Genomic DNA, 19,975 nt, shown 5'->3' with positions numbered 1-19,975 from the left:
GGGCGGGGGCGGGGCGGGGCGGGGCGGGGCGGGGCGGGGGGCGCGGGGCCCGGCCGGGGCTGAGCCTTGGCCGCCGTGGGGCCCCGCCGCTCTGGTCTCGAGGTCCGGCTGCAGCCTCGTCAGCAAGTGGCTCCGGCCGCCATTAAGGGGACTCTCAGCGGAGAGGGACGGCGAGGGCCTGCCTGGGGCGCGGGGGGCGCGGGGGGCGCGGGGACCTCTCGCAGCCACGCGCTCCGCGGCCGCCAGGGGGCACCACGGCCCGGACGGGACAGGCGGGGGCGGGGCGGGGGGAGGAGTCGGAGTCGGGTGCTAGGCCTGGACGCCGTCCGCAGCCCAGCAGCTCGGCTCAGCAGCTCGGGCCTCCGGGTGCAGACCCCCGGGCGCAGGCTCGGGGAGCGCCGTCCCGTCTCAAATCGGCTCCCGAAAACCGTTCAGGACGCAAAGGTAAACCTACAAACAGGCCAGGCGTTCCTCTAAAGCCTTACATTTCGCCTCAGAAAAGCATTGGAATGGGTGAAAAACAACAATTCGGACACAATACTAGGCATCTATTTAAAGTATTGTCTAAGTCTATGTTACTGTGTTAATCTCAAGTGAAAAAACTTAATGTCCCGATTTTGTTATATATACTGGTGCTGAGGCCGTGGGTGTTTTACATTTGCCCTACGGAAAAGTGTTGCTTTCTTTATCCATCAAAAAACTTGCAATGACTCTCCCTTACAGAGAAAGGCAATACAGTAACAACTCTTTCCCCCAAATCACTTATAGTCTCCATACAACATGCACATTATATCACAGTATATGCATCTTTTTATCAGAAGTAAGCCTGCATACCTCCTAACCTTATTCTAAAATTTCCTGATGGATCAAAGATTTTAAATGGGAAAGACAAAACAATGAATTATTTCTGTACTCTTCAACTTGGCCTTTCTCAATGAAACAAAATATAAAAGCCATAAGAAAATCGACTATTAATGCACATTTTTAAAATGGTCTTCATGGCAAATAAGAGACACAATGGGAAAAAAAATTTTTTTTAATAGTTCTTTCTTTGCAAGAGAGAAAGAGAACATGAGCTGAGAGGAGAGGCAAAGGCAGAAGAAGCAGGCTCTTGCTGATCAAGGGGACGGGACAGATTCGGGGCTCTATCCCATGACCCTGAGACCATGACCTGGCAGATGCTTACCCCTTGAGCCACCCAGGGGCCCCTGGAAAAATATTTTTAAATTCATCTCAAGTTGATACTGAACTTCAAAATAAAAAAAAAAATACAAACTGAAACTACAAGATACTAGTTTACCTTCAGACTGGCAAAAATCAAAAGAATTTGATAAGACATTGTGTTGGTGAGTCTGTGGAGAAACAGGCACTTTCTCTCACGTTTCCTGTGGGTACGAATATAAACTGGGACAACTTCCCTGAAGGGTAAGGAAGGGCAACTTGGCAGAAATTTTCAAGACTGAAGACTGGCAAGGTAGGGCGCACTTGGGTGGCTCAGCGGAGCAAGAGGCTGTCTGATTCAGCTCAGGTCAGGAGCTCGCTCAGACCTCAGGGTCACATTACCAGCTTCCTGCTCAGTGGGGAGCCTGCGGATGCCTCTGTCCCGCCACCCCCCTCTGCCTTGTGCACCTGTGAGCAGGCTGGGCTCTCTCAAGTAAATAAATAAAATCCTTAAAAAAGAGTGCCAAGATAGACTACTATTTAAATACTACCATTTCTACTGTTTATCTGAGTGAATGTAAAGCATATATACACATTTGTGTGACTGTGTATGAAACCCTGCATAGCAAATCTCTGGAAGGATATACAAGAAACTGGTAGCAGTGGATGCCTTTTATAGGGGGAAACTGGGTGTCCAGAAACACAAAAGGGCAAGTGAGATTTATGCCTTTTAGAACTTAAGGTTTTGTACCAAAATTAAGAAGCTTTTGAAAAGTGAACGTGCAGGCTGACCATGTTTTTCCAAAGCCAACTCTTCATCATGATACAAAGCATATTGTGAGCATAGCACTTTGCGCACATTTAAAAAAGAGAAATAGTTTAGTAACTTCTTTTGATTTGTACCTATATGTATCTTGAAATCCAGTTTCTTTTAACAAACCCAAATAAAACCGGGAATACCTAGAAGGAAGTGGGGAAGAGGTTTTTATATATTACAGGGAAGAAAAAAAGAATCGCTGATTTTTGATATGCAATTGTCCTTGTAGAGTATATTCTCAATATTCTATTGTTAGAATAATATTGTAATTAACTGCTACAGAGACTAGAGTGCTACGATGAGAGCTATTTATTCAAAACCTGGAGCTAGAAACAGGGATCTTTATAAAGTTTTGCTTAAAGGTTCATGATTAAACTTATAAACCTACTGTAAACCCATGTATCTTCCATTTAATGTCTCTGTTGTCAAAAACAGAAAACTAAAGTTTTAAAGTAATAAACCTTCTTGTCTATACATTATACATATCTGTCACATAATGCTGCCTCTCTTGCTTCTCTGAGAAATGAAGGAAATGTTAACAGAAACATTCAATATCCTTGTGCCAAAGTTGTCGTTCTTGATTTGGCTTTTCAGCCTCCAGTTTGCTACTTCTTCCTTTAATAACTATGTTAAATAAATGAAAAAACGTTTTCCTGCATAACAGCTGTAGATATTTGGGGATGCCTGGGTGGCTCAGCAATTGAGCATCTGCCTCTGGCTCAGGTCATGATCCCTGAGTTGTAGGTAGGATGAGTCCCACATCAGGCTCCCCACAGGGAGCCTGCTTCTCCCTCTCCCTATGTCTCTACCTCTCTCTGTGTGTCTCTCATGAATAAATAAAATCTTTAAAAAAATTGTAGATATTTGGGAATAATTAATCAAACAGAGGGGTATGTTCTAAACCAAGTGAGAAGTATATGGAGGAGTCAGGTGGCATTGATAATATGGTATATACACCACTTTTTTAACAGAAAAGATGACAATTTCTATTTGGACCTCATAGACACTATGGACTTCCTACTATTTCTCTTCCTACTATTTACCGCTGGTACTGACACTTCACAGATCCTGGCAGAGCAGCTAGAGACATGAACAGCTTTCCTACAGCATAAGGGAGATCACCTACAAGACAAGCAGAAAGGAGGATTCATATACCTACGCAACAAAAGAGAACAGGTAAAAAAAAAACAAAACAAAACAAAAGAAACAGCCTCCACCTAAACACTGATTGTCCCTGAGAGAGGACCAGCAGACATCAAACTCTCATCTGTATTATGATAGTTACACAACTTTAAGGGGAAGGAGTAACCAAGGGGAGCAGGGGAAGAAATGTTCATGAAAGTACTGATTTAAAAAAAGAAAACGGGCATCTGGGTGGCTCAGCCAGTGAACCATCAGCCTTTGGCTGGGGTCATGATCCCAGGGTCTTGGAATGGAGCCACACTGGGCTCCCTGTTCGCTTCTCCCCCTCCCCCTGCTCATGCTCTCTCATTCTTTCCTGCTCATGCTCTCTAAAAATGAATATTTTAAAAAAATGTTTATAAAGAAAATAATGACAGCGAGCATAGAGAATTTAGTGTCACATACTGCATTAATAATAAGCTCTTTACAACCTATGTGGTAGATACACTACTGCTACCAACAGTGTATCTTCCAGGAAAGGAAACCTAACCCTAAAGAGGCCAAGTGCCTAACCTAAAAGCAAGGTCACAAAACCTGTAGTAAAGTAGCAGAATTAGGACAGACTATTAGACTGAAACCTAAGATTTTTAAAATCCCTGACTCAGAGCCCAGTCCTAATATCAAGCAAGAATAATTAAAACAATATGATTTTAGCACAGCAATCACTCCTATCATTACAATAACTGGAAGTTCTGGCTGATGCCAAGATAAGAAAAAGAAATGAGAGAGACGAATTGGAAAGGAACCAACTGTCCTTATATATAGACAATGATTATCTTCCCCCAAAATACAAGAGAATCTGTAGACAAACTACTAAATAATCTAATAAACTTTTGCAAAGTTTCTAGGTATACATGGTTAACATACAAAAACCAATTGTATATACCTGTAATAACCAATTATGAAATATAATTTAAAAAACCATGTGCATCTCCTATGGAAAGGTTAAAGCAGGTTTATAATTGAAAAAACTCACTATCACAAAGATGGTGATTACCCTCAAACTAAAGGCAATTCTTACTAAAATCTCAATTGAGCTGATCCTAAAATTAATCTAAAGACCACAGGGCCAAGAAGAACTGAAACCACTTTGTTTTTTTTGTTTGTTTGTTTGTTTTTTTAATTTTTATTTATTTATGATAGTCACAGAGAGAGGGGGAGGGGAGGGCAGAGACACGGGCAGAGGGAGAAGCAGGCTCCATGCACCGGGAGCCCAACATGGGATTCAATCCTGGGTCTCCAGGATCGCGCCCTGGGCCAAAGGCAGGCGCTAAACCGCTGGGCCACCCAGGGATCCCTGAAACCACTTTGAAAATGAAAAGGAAGGAGGTCCTTGCCCTACCAAATAGTAAAACTGAATTTAGGTACTGCAGTATTGGCCCAGTAAGAGGCCACATATGCATGGAAACTTCACATATGGTGGAGATGGAATTACAGATCATTAGAAAAAGTAAGAATAGTCAATACACAGTATGGGGATAAATGGATGTGCATATTGCCAGGGATGGTAGGAGAAGATGGATCCTGATCTCGCATCATATGCCACCAGTCCCCCAAAAAGAAAAAAATCTCGGGTGGATTACAAGCCTAGATACAAAAAGAAAGCTTTAAAAGTTTTAGAATATAGAAAAGTTTAACAGTGAAGGGATGGGTTTCTTTAAAAAACAAGACATAAAAGGTACCAACTATAAAGCAAAAATTTAAGAAATTTGGTCACATTAAGATTTAATGTGTCCCTTCAATACAAGACCCCATAAATAAAATTTAAAAAGATAATTCACACTAGGAGAAGGCAGGTACAAAACCAAAAGGGATTAGTATTAAAATTTACAACCAAATATAAGTGAAAGAGAAAAAAGCTAACACCCAAATAAATAAATGGGCAGAAGATGAGAGTAAGAAATTCACAAAAGAAGAAACAAAACTGTCCTTTTCTGATCTTCTTTTTAGGACGTATGAGTATGAGGATGGTTTTAATTTATGCTATGCCTTGTGATGAAGTGCGCTAATTGTTCAGGAAAAGCTATGGCAAAAACTAACCCTGAAATCTTAATGACTTAGTTCACTACGACAAAAGCTTATTTCTTCTCGGTGCTACATGTCCATCATCAGTAGGAGGGTGAAAGAGGCTGTATTCTACAGAGTCATGCAAAGATCCAGGATGATAACGGCTCCATCAGTCAGCAGATGCACCATCTGGAATTTACCCTGTGGTTGGTTGTCTGATGTGCCAGTGACTGCTTACATAAGTAACTCCAGTTGCCTGCAGACCTAAATGCAAACAGATATAAATCAACTCCCACAAATTTATCAGTAATAATGCCTACATTTTTTTATCTGTTTAACTCCTGTGTTCCTCTATCAGTTGGTCTGGAACTAAGGTAAGGAAAAGAGTAATCTTATCTAAAGAGATCCAAACATCCTCCCCCAAGGTTACGTTAATCTCCATACTCACCTATTATTTCTGAAATATTTTATAAGTGAATTTTTTTAAGGGAAGCCATTAGAAGAACTATAAAGGTTTTCACACCTTCCAAATCACTAGAGCCAGAGACAATGAAGCTAAGAAAATGTAATCAAGGCACCAAACAACTAGGAAAAACATGGCAAACAGAAAACAGAATGAGATGGTAGAAGTAAGTCCAAATGTACTACTACTAATAATAAAATGTAAACTACTTAAATTCATCTCTAAGATTTTCCAGTTGAGTTTAAAAATATATGTTTACTAAAGACTACTAAAAGCCTTACAGAGAAAATTTAAACGAAAGGATAGAATATAGTACCTTATCTTATTACACTTTGCTTTACTGCACTTGACAGATACTATGATTTTTGCAAATTGAAGTTTTGTGGCAACGCTGCTTTAAGCAATCTCTTGGTGCCATTTTTTCTAACAGCATTTTCTCACTTTGTGTGTGTCACAACTTGGTATTCAATTATTTCAAACATTTTCATTATTATTTGATATGGTGATCTGTGATCTTTGATGTTACTACTGTAATTGTTTCGGGATGCCACAAACCACATCCATCTAAGACAGTGAACCTAGTCAATAAATGTGTGTATTGTCTACTCCACCAACTAGCCCTCTCCTCACCTCTCTCAGGCCTCCTTATTGCCTGAGACACAACGATATTGAAATGAGGCCAATTAATAACCCTACAATGGCCTCTAAGTGTTCAAGTGGAAGGAAGAATAACACATCCCTTACTTTAAATCAAAAGGTAGAAATTACTAAGCTTAGTGAGGAAGGCATGTCAAAAGCTAAGGCAGGCTGAAATCTAGGCCTCTTGCACCAAACAACAGAGCTGTGAATGCAAAGAAAAAGTTCTTTTTTTTTTTTTTTTTTTTTTTCAAAGAAAAAGTTCTTGAAGAAAATATAAAGCACTATTCCACCGAACACATTAATGACAATAAAAGTGAGACAGCCTTATTATGGATTTGGGGAAAGTATGTGTGGTACTCCGTAGAAGATCACACCAGTCATAACATTCCCTTAGACCAACACCTAAGCCATAGCAAGGCCCTATCTCTCCAATTCTGTGAAGGCTGAGAGAGATGAGGGGAGGTTGCAGCAGAAACTCCTGAAGCTAGCAGAGGTTGTTTTATAAGGTTTACAGAAAGAAGCCATCTCCATGACATACAAGTCCAAGGTGAAGCAGCAAGTGATCCAGGAGATCTAACTAAGGTAATTCATGAAGATGGCTATACTCAACAACAGACTTTCAATGCAAATGAAATAGCCTTCAACTGGAGGATGTCATTTAGGACTTTCATAGCTGGTGAAAAAGCCAATGCCTGGCTTCAAAGGCCAGGCTGACTCTCTTCTTAGGGGCTAACATGGCTGGTAATTTTCAGTTGAAGCCCCTGTTCCTTTACCTTTCTAAAAATCCAAGGGCCCTTAAGAAATATACTAAATCTACTCTGTCTGTGCTCTACAAATGGAACAATGGAGCCCGGATGGCAACACATCTGTTTACAGTATGGTTTACTGAATATTTTAAGCCCGCTCTTGAAACCAACTGCTCAGAAAAAAGATCCTTTCAAAATATTACTGCTCATTGGGACACCTGGGAGTGTCTGTCTTTGGCTCAGGGCGTGATCCCGGTCACGGGATCGAGTCCCACATCAGGCTCCCTGTGAAGAGCCTGCTTCTCCCTCTGTCTGTGTCTCTGCCTCTCTCTCTGTCTCTCATGAATAAATAAATAAAAATCTTTAAAAAAAATATTACTGTTCATTGACAATGTTCTGGGTCACTCAAGACCTCTGGTGGAGATGTACAAGGAGATAAACATGTTCACATCCGGTAACAAAACATCCATTAAGAAACGCATTTTATAAGACTATAGCTGCCATAGATAGTTGTTCCTCTGATGGATTTGGACAAGGTAAGTCAAAAACCTTCTGGGAAGGATTCACTTTATAGATGCCATTAAGAACATTTATGACTCATGGAAAGAATCATTAACATTCATTAACATTCATTAACTTCATTGTTGTCCTATTTTAAGAAATTGCCCCAGCCACCCAACATTCACAACCACCACCCTCATCAGTCAGCAGCCATCCTCACTAAGGCAAGATTCTCCACAATCAAAAAGATTTTGGGTCACTTAAATCTCAGATGATGGTTAGTATTTTTTAGCAATAAAGTATTTTTTAATTAAGGTATGCACATCGAGGGATCCCTGGGTGGCGCAGCGGTTTGGAGCCTGCCTTTGGCCCAGGGCGCGATCCTGGAGACCCAGGATTGAATCCCATGTCGGGCTCCAGGTGCACAGAGCCTGCTTCTCCCTCTGCCTGTGTCTCTGCCTCTCTCTCTCTATCATAAATAAATAAATATTTTTAAAAAAAGGTATGCACATCGGGATTTTTAGACGTAATGATATTGTACATTTAAGAGACTAGACTATAGTGCTAACATAACATTTATATGCACAGGAAATCAAAAGGTTCATTTGATTTGCTTTATTGTGATATTCACTGGGTTGCAGTGGTCTGGAACTGAACCTAAACATACCTCCAAACATCTCTGTGGTATGCTTGTAGAATTCATAGCAAAAAGCAATAAAAAGATGAACATGTTTCATGATTAAAGATATAACCTACCAAGAGATTACAATGATCACATCTTATGAAAATAGATATAAAATCTATAAAGCAAAACTAGTGAAAATAGGAGAAATTAATAAATCCATAATCCTAAAACACTAACATACCTCCAAAAAATAATCATAAAACACTAACATACCTCCAAAAAATAAAATAAAATAACATACCTCCAAAAAATCAGAAGTTTGATCAGTAAATATAGAATACTGTTTCAACAGAGAATATAAACTTTTCAAATAGGATATACACTGAAGTCATCATGTATTAAGCTCAAAAGGAAATCACAAGAAATTCTGGAAAGAAGAACCATATATGCAGACCATACAATGACCAGAATACAATAATATTTGAAACTTCTTGATGAAAGGATAACACAAAAAATCTATTTCTAAATAACTTGCAACATAGAGAAATTAATGCAGAATTCAACACAAGTACTTTAAAATTAATGTAAGAATTCATACTAAAATCTGTGGAATATGGTTAAATAAAATTCCAAGCATTCAAGATTATAGCCATAATACAAACCATTTTAGGGACCCTGGGTGGCTCAGCGTTTAGGTGTCTGCCTTCAGCTCAGGGCATGATCTCAGGGCCCAGGGATCAAGTCCCACATTGGGCTCCCTGCATGGAGCCTGCTTCTCCCTCTATGTCTCTGCCTCACTCTGTGTGTCTTTCATGAATAAATAAACAAAACCTTTTTAAAAAAATACAAACCATTTTAGAAAACTGGCAGTGTCTAGGAGCACCTGGGTGGCTCAGTCAGTTGGGTGTCCACAACTCTTGGTTTCAGCTTGGTGGTGGTCATGGGGTCATAGGGGATAGAGTCCCATGTTCAGGCTCTGCACTTGGTAGGGAGTCTGCATGGGATTCTTTCCCCTCCCTCTCCCTCTTACCAGCACTCTCTCTCTCTCTCTCTTTCTCTCAAATAAATAAATCTTACAAAAAAAGAAAAGAAGGATGGGGCACCTAGGTGGCTCAGTCATTAAGCAACTAAGTCTTTATTTCCACTCAGGTCAGATCTCAGGGTTTTAAGATGGAGCCCCACATCAGGCTCTACACTCTGCAGGGAGTGTCCTTGAAATTCTTTCCCTCTGCCCTCCCCCGCACTCTCTCTCTAAAATGGATAAATTCTTTAAAAAAAACCTGGCAGTATCCATAAAAAATGAACACCACACATTTTATGATTTAGTACTTCCACTTCTAGATATATATAACAGAAACATACATTCACTAAGAAATATCCAAAAAGAGGGTCATAGAATCATTTGAAAATAATGACCAAAACCAAAAACTGAAAACAAACCAATGTTCAGAAATACTAAGACTGAAACACTGATACTTGCTCACAATGGCATATTAAATAGCAATAAGAATGAATGAACTATGACCATGTACAATTATCACAGATGACCCTCACAAACATACTGTTTACTGAAAGGAGTCAGACATCAAAGAGTACATATAGTATGATTCCATTTATATAGATTTTAAAACCAGACAAATCTTTGGCAATAAAAAATTAGGATGTTTATCCTTGGAAGGGTTAGTGATTAGGAAAGGGCACAAAGGGGTAGTCTCTAGGGTGTGGTGATGTTCTGTTTCTCAGTCCATGTTCAGTTATTTACCCATGATGTACACAAGCTATCAAGTTGTTCATTTTGTGCACATTTCTGTGTATTACTATATACATATATATGTATACGTAACATGAATATGTATATATGATTAAAATAAATAAGTTTAGTTATGTTATACTCAATAAAAAGTTATAATGTAGTAACTGTGGTCCACCAGCCTGGGTCACAATAGCAAGGAGATTTAGAACAGGTTTTACCTCACCAGTGATGGCTATGTATCATGAACACAAAATATACCTTTGCTTGTTACATTCCACTAAGATTTTTGGAGTTGTAATCACAACATAACCTAGCCTATCCTGATACTTATCTTCAGATGTGTAAGAAAAGTGTTTAACTAAAACACAAAATGCAAAAGCTATAAAGAGAAAGGACTTGATAAATTTAAAAAAGACACCTTAACAATATTTTTTAGAAATGGAGTAGAGGGACAGAAGAATACTACAGCCCACCTGAAAAAACTCTCAACAAAATAAGTATATAATATTGGATTATCACCCTGCATATAAAATATGCACAAATACTGACATAAGCGATTAAATAAACAAACGCAGAAGAGACAAACCTTCCCTACAGAAGAATTCCAAATAAAATATGTAGGGGGCGCCTGGGTGGCTCAGTCAGTTAAGCATCTGCCTTGGCTGTGGGGTCATGACCCCAGCATCCTGGACCCAAGCCCTGTGGCGGGTTCTGTGCCTGGCGAGGAGTCTGCTTCTCCCTCTCCCTGCTCTTGCTCTCTCTCTCCCCCCCTCAAATAAATAAATCCTTTTAAATAAATATGTAGATACATCCCTCTGAGAGGTGGAGCTTAACCTCTCCCCTCTTTGACTGTGTGCTGAACTTGGTGACTTGCTTCTAAAGAATACAGTATGGCAACTTTATAGGGGAGAAACCTGGCCAACACTACTGCAACCCAAGCGGTCATGAATAACCAGTGATGTCATATGGATTTCATGTGCCCCCGATATGATAAGAAGGGCACTTCACTGTGGTATTCATTTCCAAAACCCAGTCTAGTCATGAGAAAATATCAAACACAACTTAAAAACATTCTACTAAATCCCTGGCCAGGATTCCCCAAAACGGTCAAGGAAATTGTCCACGACCTTAGATGACTAAGAGGATGACACCAAAAACAATGTATCCTAGAATGAATCCTGAAATAGAAAATGGAAAATCTGTGGATACCTGAATCAAGTCTAGAGTATACTTAATAGCAACATACCAGTGTTGGTGTCTTACTGCACCACAGTAATTCATTCAGGATGACATAGTGACTAAACCGTGTCCCCCTAAAAGATGTATCTTGAAGCCCTAACCCCCAACAGGTCTGACTATACTGGATAGAGTCTTTAAGGAGATGATCAATAAAACTCATGTCCTTATAAGAAGTAGAAGAGGAAAAAAATTAAAAAAAAAGAAGTAGAAGAGGGGCACCTGGATGGCTCAATCAGTTAAGCATCAGACTCTTGGTTTCAGCTCAGGTCATGATCTCAGGGTAGTGAGACTGAGCCCAGAGTTGGGTTCTGTGCTCAGTGCAGAGTCTGCTTGTCCCTCTCACCCTCTCCTCTCCCAACTCTCTCTCTCTCAAATAAAAATCTAAAAAAAAAAAGAAAGAAAAGAAAGAAAAGAAAGAAAAGAAAGAAAAGAAAGAAAGAAAGAAAGAAAGAAAGAAAGAAAGAAAGAAAGAAAGAAAGAAAGAAAGAAAAAGAAGTGGAAGAGGGATCCCTGGGTGGCGCAGCGGTTTGGCGCCTGCCTTTGGCCCGGGGCACGATCCTGGAGACCTGGGATCGAATCCCACGTCGGGCTCCCGGTGCATGGAGCCTGCTTCTCCCTCTGCCTGTGTCTCTGCCTCTCTCTCTCTCTCTGTGACTATCATAAATAAATAAAAATTAAAAAAAAAAATAAAAAAAAGAAGTGGAAGAAATACCAGATCTTTTTTCTCCCTGTGCACATACAGAGTAAAAGCCACCTGAGGTCATACCAAGCCAGGAGGAGAGGCTTCACCCAAAACAACCCTAGTGGCACCTTAATCTTGGAACTTCCAACATCCAAAACTGTAAGAAAATACATTCTTGTTTAAACCACCCAATCTGTGTATTTATTTTGGCAGCCTGAGGTGACAAATGCTGAGGGTAACACTAAAGGAAACAGAAACTACTAAAGAGTATAAAGGAACTCTCTGTTACTATCTTTGCAATGTTTCTGTAAATCTAAAAAGTTATTTAAAAAAAAAAGCAACTGGGGATCCCTGGGTGGCTCAGCGGTTTAGCGCCTGCCTTCGGCCCGGGGTATGATCCTGGGGTCCTGGGATCGAGTCCCACGTTGGGCTTCCTGCAGAGCCATTTTCTCCCTCTGCCTGTGTCTCTGCCTCTCTCTCTATCATAAATAAATAAATAAATAAATAAATAAATAAATAAATAAATAAATAAATAAATAAATAAATCTTTAAAAAAAAAAAAGAAAATGTAGTCTTCTGGGGAGTATGGAAGGGACGGGGGAGGGACCTTTCATCATCTTTCCAGATCACCTTCCTCTCAACCGGTGTGGCCTAATTCCCCGGTAATAAGTGCCATGAAACAACAGCTATTTTCAGCTATGACAAGATCTGCTGTCCCAGAGCCGACATCAGTTTAAATAAAGCATTAGTAACTAGCACTCTTAACTAGAAGAAAGAGTTAATAACTCCTGCCAGCTGCCTTTCACCGTCCTCTTTTTATCTTAGTCTATCCTTTGTCCTTGGGCTAGAGATTCACAACTGTTTGACTCTCTGTGCACTTTATGGGGACCACTAAGGGGTGGCAAAGATAAGACAGCTCTCTCTCTGGTCTTGAAATTTAAATCACTGGGAGTGGGGACAGGGAGTAGGTGAAGGGGAATAGCTTTAGCCCTCTGTCTCATGTGTTCTCTGGCTATGCGACAAAAAGCAAAATAGTTCTAGACTAGTTTTGTCTTTGAATGTTGTGTAATTACTCTTATATGACACTTCTAATGTATTTACGAAATTTATCAGAAGGTGCATTACACAGATGAATTCTTTTCTTGTCTTCTATAATGGCACTGGAATAATGTTAAATTTGCTTTCAAACTGCACAGACAAGGTCAAAATGTACACAATTTGGTTTAAGCTACACTGTGGGACAATCAGTTAATCTGGGGGCAATTGCTCCAATCAGAAACTCACACTCCCAAAGATGGACACCTTTAAAGCAGGAAAATCACATTCCAGAGATGATACAGCTTTTCTATTATCCGTATATCTGGAGAATTTATAATTAAAATACTGAATGCCAAGTGGTTTTTATTGGTAAAAATCAGTAGCTTGCTAATCAAAATCACAGCTGTTAGAAAGGGCTCTCATTGGTGAAATGAATGGCTGTCCATATATGTAGATTGCATAATCTGTCTATAAAATATTTTAGACAAACAGGGCACCTAGGTAGCTCCATAAGTGTCCAACTCTTTGTTTCAGCTCAGGACATGATCTTGAGGTTGTGGGATAGATGTCCATGGTTCTCTGTGCTCACCACAGGAGTCTGTAGGTCCCTCTTCCCTCTGCTCCTCCCCTTGCTAGCGCTATCTCTAAAATAAATAAATCAAATCTTTAAAAAAAATATTTTAGACAGTTTATAAGAATAAAATGTGACTCTTATTTAGGGGTAGTCCTTAAGACTAAGATCCACATGTCTAAAGTGGCCCATGTCCAGCTACTAGCTGTGAGAATTTCTGGTTGAGTGGTGCCAACTATAAGGTTAACAGAATCCTATACCCGGAATATTGTCCTATCTGACTCAAGTGAACCAGTCATAAAATCAGGGCTCAGAATACCTAAAAATTCAGGAGCTAAGCCCATAGGAAAAGGTATATCATGATTTATGCCTGCTTGCTAAGAATACTTAGTAAATGATTGTTGTATAGAATTATTGTTATCTGAAACTAGTTTTCATTATAACCCCATCTACCTCAAGTTTTCCTGCAGTTATTGTTCTATATGAAAAAGTCCTAAGAGCTGTGCATGACCAAACTGGCTCAGATCAGTTTTCATCAGTACAATAAAAAAGTTAGATTAGATCTGGCATCACTAATGTGTCCTAAAACATTTGGATCGTAGTTACGGAAGTAAGACACAAGCCAGAGAAAGGGAGTCACACTGAAATAAAGCAGTCAACTTCAGCAGACAGATATTTTTCTAGGATCCTCAGCTAAGAACTTTGATAGATAAATTCTAATTTATTTACCTAAATAACTATTTCAAAGGGGAGAGGGGAGACGGCCATAGCCCGTCTCATCTCAAATTTCTTGGCAGTGAATGTAAAAGACTTACTTTAATGAGTATTTTTAATATAATTGTCTTATCAGAAGCAAATTCTTATTCATAATACTCATTATCTACAACAGTATTTCAAGACCCTCCTAACAATATCTGGGACAAATCACAATTCTAGGCCACTAGTCCTACCAACAAGTAATTAAAACATCAAAGGGAGGTCTTTAAAATTTATGCCAATTTGGCTATGGTTTTTAAGAAAATGGTGTAGAGAGGATTCTGAGTACACATTAAATTTTTTTAAGGAAAATTTGAAGGCATTTTATGAAAGAAGTTACAGGAATGGCCTATAAGCTCATGAAAAAGGCATTCAAATATGGGAAATGCAAACTGAAACTATACTGAAATACCTATACCCACTAGAATGCCTACAATTAAAATAACACCACCAGGGGCACCTGGTTGGCTCAATTAGTAGAGCCTGCAAATCTTGATCTAAGGGTTGTGAGGGGGGTCCCTGGGTGGCTCAGCAGTTTATTGCCTGTCTTTAGTCCAGGGCGTGGTCCTGGAGTCCCAGGATCAAATCCCACATCAGGCTCCCTGCAAAGGGCCTGCTTCTCCCTTTGCCTGTGTCTCTGCCTCTCCCTCTCTGTGTCTCTTATGAATAAATAAAATCTTAAAAAAAAAAAAAATGAGGGTTGTGAGTTCAAGCTCCCCAATGGGTGTAGAAATAAACTAAAATGTCAAAAAAAAAAAAGATGACAACACCAATTGCTGTGGAAGATACAGAGCAATTAGAACTCTCCAACACTGCTAATGGGAATTTCAAATGGTGGTAAGACAAAGGACATATACTTACCCTATGACCCAGCCAACCTACTCCTAAGCATATACTCAAGAGAAGTACAGTGTGTCTACAAAATGACTGTACAGGAATTATCTGTAGCAGCTTTACAAGAGGCCCAAACTGGAACAATGAGAAATGTCCACCAACAGGTGAGTGGATAAACACTCACATATACAGATTGCTGTATATTCATGCAACTGAACGCTACTCGGCAAAAACAAAAGAATGAAGTGTTGATACACAAAATAAAATGGATGTGTCTCTGAAGCACTATGCTGAGCAAAAGAAGACAGACACAACAGTTCACACTACAGGATTCCAGATATGTAAATTCCAAGAGCAGAGAGAAACTAACGTCACTGACAGAAACCAGAACAGTGGGTACTTGGGCTAAGAGGGAGTTGACTGGAATGGGGCCCAGAGAGAACAGTGGTGCACAGGGGTATATAGTTGTTAAACTTCAAATTGTACACATAAGTCTGTGCAGTCTACCGTATATAAGTTATACTGGGGAAGCAAAAAGAATCTTAACTGGTACACATTCATGAAAAGATTACAGAATAAGTATTTTGTATAGAATACAATTAAGAATTACCTTGACCTAATTAAGTATATAGCCTAGACCATGAATAACAAATTACAATGCAAAAAAAAAAAAAAAAAAACCTACCAGAAAAGATAATGTGACCAGTAGAAAGATTGTTGAAATGTAAATATTTTTATTCTTCCTCAATCTGTAAAAGACTTTATTAAAAAAAAAAAAATTTAAGCAGTTCCTCAGGTCCCAAAATCTATAATTCCTATAAATCTATATTTCCTAATTCACAGATACAGGGCCTCTTTTTTTTTAAGATTTTATTTATTTATTCATGACAGACATATATAGAGAGAGGCAGAGACATAGGCAGAGGGAGAAGCAGGCTCCATGCAGGGAGCCTGATGTGGGACTCGATCCCAGATCTCCAGGATCACACCCTGGGCTAAAGGTGGCACTAAACCGCTGGGCCACTGGGGCCGCCCAGGGCCTCTCTTTTAATAGAAAGAATATCTGCCATTCTTTACATTCCATCGAACGCATTATTTACTAAAGTACTCTGGATTGAAAATACGGAGAACAGTAACGATCCAACACTGCTACACCACCTACAACATTGCTGCCCAACAGAACTTTCTGCAATGATGGAAACATGTGGCATTTACAAACATGGTTAGTGGTTACTATAACACAGACTTAGAGGAAATTAGTCCATCAGTTTCTAATCTATACATTCTGACAAGTGGATACTGAGAAACAAAAGGCCTCCACAAAAGCAAGGAAGGTATGGCTTTCCTTCTGCTTTTAGGACCTTTGCTTCCAAGAGTCCTCATCTGAACACCAATCCTCAGGGCACAACTGTGATTTTCTCAGGGGTTTGGAGAGAATATGAGCACCTGCAGTCAGAAACACATCCTACCTAGTAGGACAGTGCCTACCACTGTGCTTAGTCAATGCCTGTTTAAGAAACCAATTTAATAAATGGAAGAAGATCAGACAGGGCCAAAGGAAAGTCATTTATTGATTACATCCTGGCTACATACTTTATACATATTATCTCACTTTATTTTTCACCATAGTCCATGATACAGGTATTGTCATCCCCATTTTACAGATTGCCATCCCCATTTTACATTTTGCACTTCCTTCCAGTGCAAGGAAGAATAAGTAACTTGCAGAGCTCATGACAGTGGGGGTAAAATAAAGCTTTTAACAAATATAACCATTTAATTCATATATAAAGTAGCATGCAGGGTTGCCTGGGTGGCTCAGTCAGTTAAGCGTCTGCCGTTGACTCAGGTCCTGGGATCAAGCCCTGCATCCGGTTCCCTGCTCCTTCTCCTTCAGCCATTCCCTTTGCTTGTGCTCTCTAGCTTTCTCTAGCTCTCTGTCAAATAACGAAACCTTTTTAAAAAATAAAATAAAATTAAGTAACATATATATCAGTAATTGCCATATAGCATTTTTTTAAACACCTCCTATTTCTCATTATTATTTTGCAGTCTGGCTTCCAGGAATGTCTATGGAAAAATAATTAAGTGGCTCAAGTAGATGACTTCCAAAACTGCTCATTTTATATGATATCTTTCAAATTTTAGTATTTTAATATTTTTTTTCAAAAGGAAAGAAGGACCAAAAACCCTGAAATCTGCACCATAAAGTAGAGATACTTTATTTGAGCTTTTCCAGGCTCAATTCCCTTCAAAGCTTGTTTCTTTCAGGGGAGCTATGACACCAGAACACACACACTGGGGGGTCCAGAAGGAGCTCTCGAAGCAGCACAGCTTTGTGGAAATCTAAGAAAGAGATGTGGGATGTTCACTGAAAGCCCTCTATTAACCCAGCCACAAAACGTTATTCAGCAAAGGAGCATTCTATCTTGCTTACAGGTCGTTTTATGACACAACAGATTTTCACAACAGTAACATTTAGCTCTCTGTAACAGCCCTACATGAAACAGTAAACCCAAAGATTTTAAGAGAAATTTATTTATACTTTGAATTTGAGGAGGAAATAGCTCTTGCTAAGTTTAACATAATTTTGAGGTGGTTTTCTCTGTTCTTAAAGCTTTTTATTTTTTAAAGGAAGTTTTAGAAGTCATTAAATATCCAGGAATTTAATGTCAACACTGAATTATAATTATTACCTGCTTTACAACAATGTGATTTTTTTGTTTGTTTGTTTGTTTGTTTGTTTGTTAAGATTTATTTGAGAGATAAAGAGCAAGCAGGAGGTGGGGCAGAGGGAGAGAAACTCAAGCAGAATCCTCATGGAGCAGTAGCCATAATGCAGGCCACAACCCTGAGATCATGACCTAAGCCAAAAACAAGAGTTAGTGGCTTAACAACTAAGCCACCCATGTGCCTCCAAAATGTGACAGATTGTTAACTATGAAGCAGCTTTATGTTTTACAATATTACTTAAATACTTGTAATTGAAAAATACTGCCTGAAGGCAGAAGTGAAATCTTCCTGTTGAAAATAAACCATAAAGTATAAAGATGTTAATAAAATTTATACCTGGTAAGTATATTTTATTATCTTTTTTTTATTATCTTTTTTATTTAAGTTGAATAGATATGTGTAAGTATTCTGTTAATGCTTAATTACACATTCTCAATTTTCCTCAACAATTCTAATTTCAAATATTCTGTTCCATGCCTAAAAGTAATCCTTATATTTATCAGATGGACTTATTTGCTTAAGATACAAGTAAAACATTCTCTGAAATCTGTACTCTTGATCTGCAAGAGCCTAATATATTCCAGAGGACTACACACACAAATAATAATATTAAGTTCAGTCAACAAATAGAAAAAGATATGAACCGTGTGTGTGTGTGTGTGTGTGTGTGTGTGTGTGTGTGTGTGTGTGTGTGTCTGATCAAAAACAGCTTAACTTAGGGGCACTGGCCCGCTCAGTCAGAAGAGCATGCGTCTCTTGCCCTCAAGGTTGTGAGTTTGAGCCCCATACTGGGTGTAGAGATTACTAAAAATAAACAATTTTGAAAAAGACCTCATTAATATTTATAATCGATCAAATATATATATTTTAAAAAGCAACATAAAATTTACTATCTTAACCATTTTTAGGTATGATGTTGCCTATATATACATTGTGGTGAAAACAGATCTGGAGAAGTTATTCATCTTGAAAACCTGAAACTCTGTGTCTACTAGAACAGCAACTGCCTTCTTCCACCTCCCCAGAGGGCAACCACCATTTACTTACTGTTTCCAAGAGTTTGACTGCTTTAGATACTATGTAGAATCATACAATATTTTTCATTTTGTGATTGCTTCATTTTACTTAGGCATAATGTTCTCAAGGTTCATCAATATTTTTGGATTGCCTTTAAGACTAAATAATATCCCACTTTATGTATACACCACATTTTCTTTATCCATTCACTTGTTACGGACATTTAGGTTGCTTTCACCTCATGGCTACTATGAAAAATGCAGTGAACGTAGGTATGTTAGCTCTTTGAGATCTTGTTTTCAGTTCTTTTAAATATATACTCAAAAGTGACATTGCTGAAACAATCACATAGTAGTTCTAATTTCACTTTTTAAAAGCCGTCATATAGTTTTTCATAGTGACTGCAGCATTTTACATTCCCACGAACAATGCACAAAGGTTCTAGGGATTCCTGGGTGGCTCAGTTGGTTAAACATCTGACTCTTGATTTCAGCTGATCTGAGAGTCATGAGTTCAAGCCCTTCATTGGGCTCCGTGCCTGTGTAGAGTCTACATTTAAAAAGCAAACAGGGATCCCTGGGTGGCGCAGCGGTTTGGCGCCTGTCTTTGGCCCAGGGCACGATCCTGGAGAACCGGGATCGAATCCCACGTCGGGCTCCCGGTGCATGGAGCCTGCTTCTCCATCTGCCTGTGTCTCTACCTCTCTCTCTCTCTCTCTCTCTCTCTCTGTGACTATCATAAATAAATAAAAATTAAAGAAAATTTTTAAAAAATGAAAAAAATAAAATAAAAAGCAAACAAATACCAAACATCTATGAGAAAAAAAGGATGGTGGGGCATTACCAACACTTTCATCATTAAAAAATTTTGAGGACCTCAAAAAGCGCACTTAAAAAAAAAAAAAAGGACACAGAAGATTCTAATTTCTGGGACACCTGGTGGCTCAGTGGTTGAGGGTCTGTCTTTGGTCCAGGTAATGATCCCAGGGTCCTGGGATGGAGTTCCACATGGTGCTCCCCAGGGTGGCAGTGGGGGTAGGGTGGGCGCTGCTTCTCCCCCTGACTGTGTCTCTCATGAATAAATAAATATTTTTCTTTAAAAAAAGATTCTAATTTCTCCAAGTCTCACCAACACTTATTTTGTTTTTTTCTTTTTTTTTTATAGTGCCCAACCTAACAGGTATAAAGTAGCAACTTATTGTGGTTTTGATT

General features: G+C 39.1%; 1 protein-coding gene and 1 long non-coding RNA gene across 18 annotated transcripts in view; one reads left to right on the top strand and one right to left on the bottom strand.

Moving 5' to 3' along the window:
* CDC14B (cell division cycle 14B) overlaps positions 1-19,975 on the bottom strand; it is a 102,814-nt gene that overhangs the window by 59,045 nt on the left and 23,794 nt on the right. The window lies entirely within an intron of this gene.
* Positions 296-7,906, top strand: LOC112644584 (uncharacterized). Its single transcript, XR_003126516.3, has 3 exons — positions 296-444; positions 3,044-3,154; positions 5,111-7,906. It is a non-coding gene; the product is annotated as an uncharacterized LOC112644584 (long non-coding RNA).

Source organism: Canis lupus, chromosome 1 (assembly GCF_003254725.2).
Source record: "Canis lupus dingo isolate Sandy chromosome 1, ASM325472v2, whole genome shotgun sequence".
Classification (NCBI taxonomy): Eukaryota; Metazoa; Chordata; class Mammalia; order Carnivora; family Canidae; genus Canis; species Canis lupus.
Note: the sequence above shows the minus strand (reverse complement) of the source record. Positions and strands in the feature narration are given on the sequence as shown.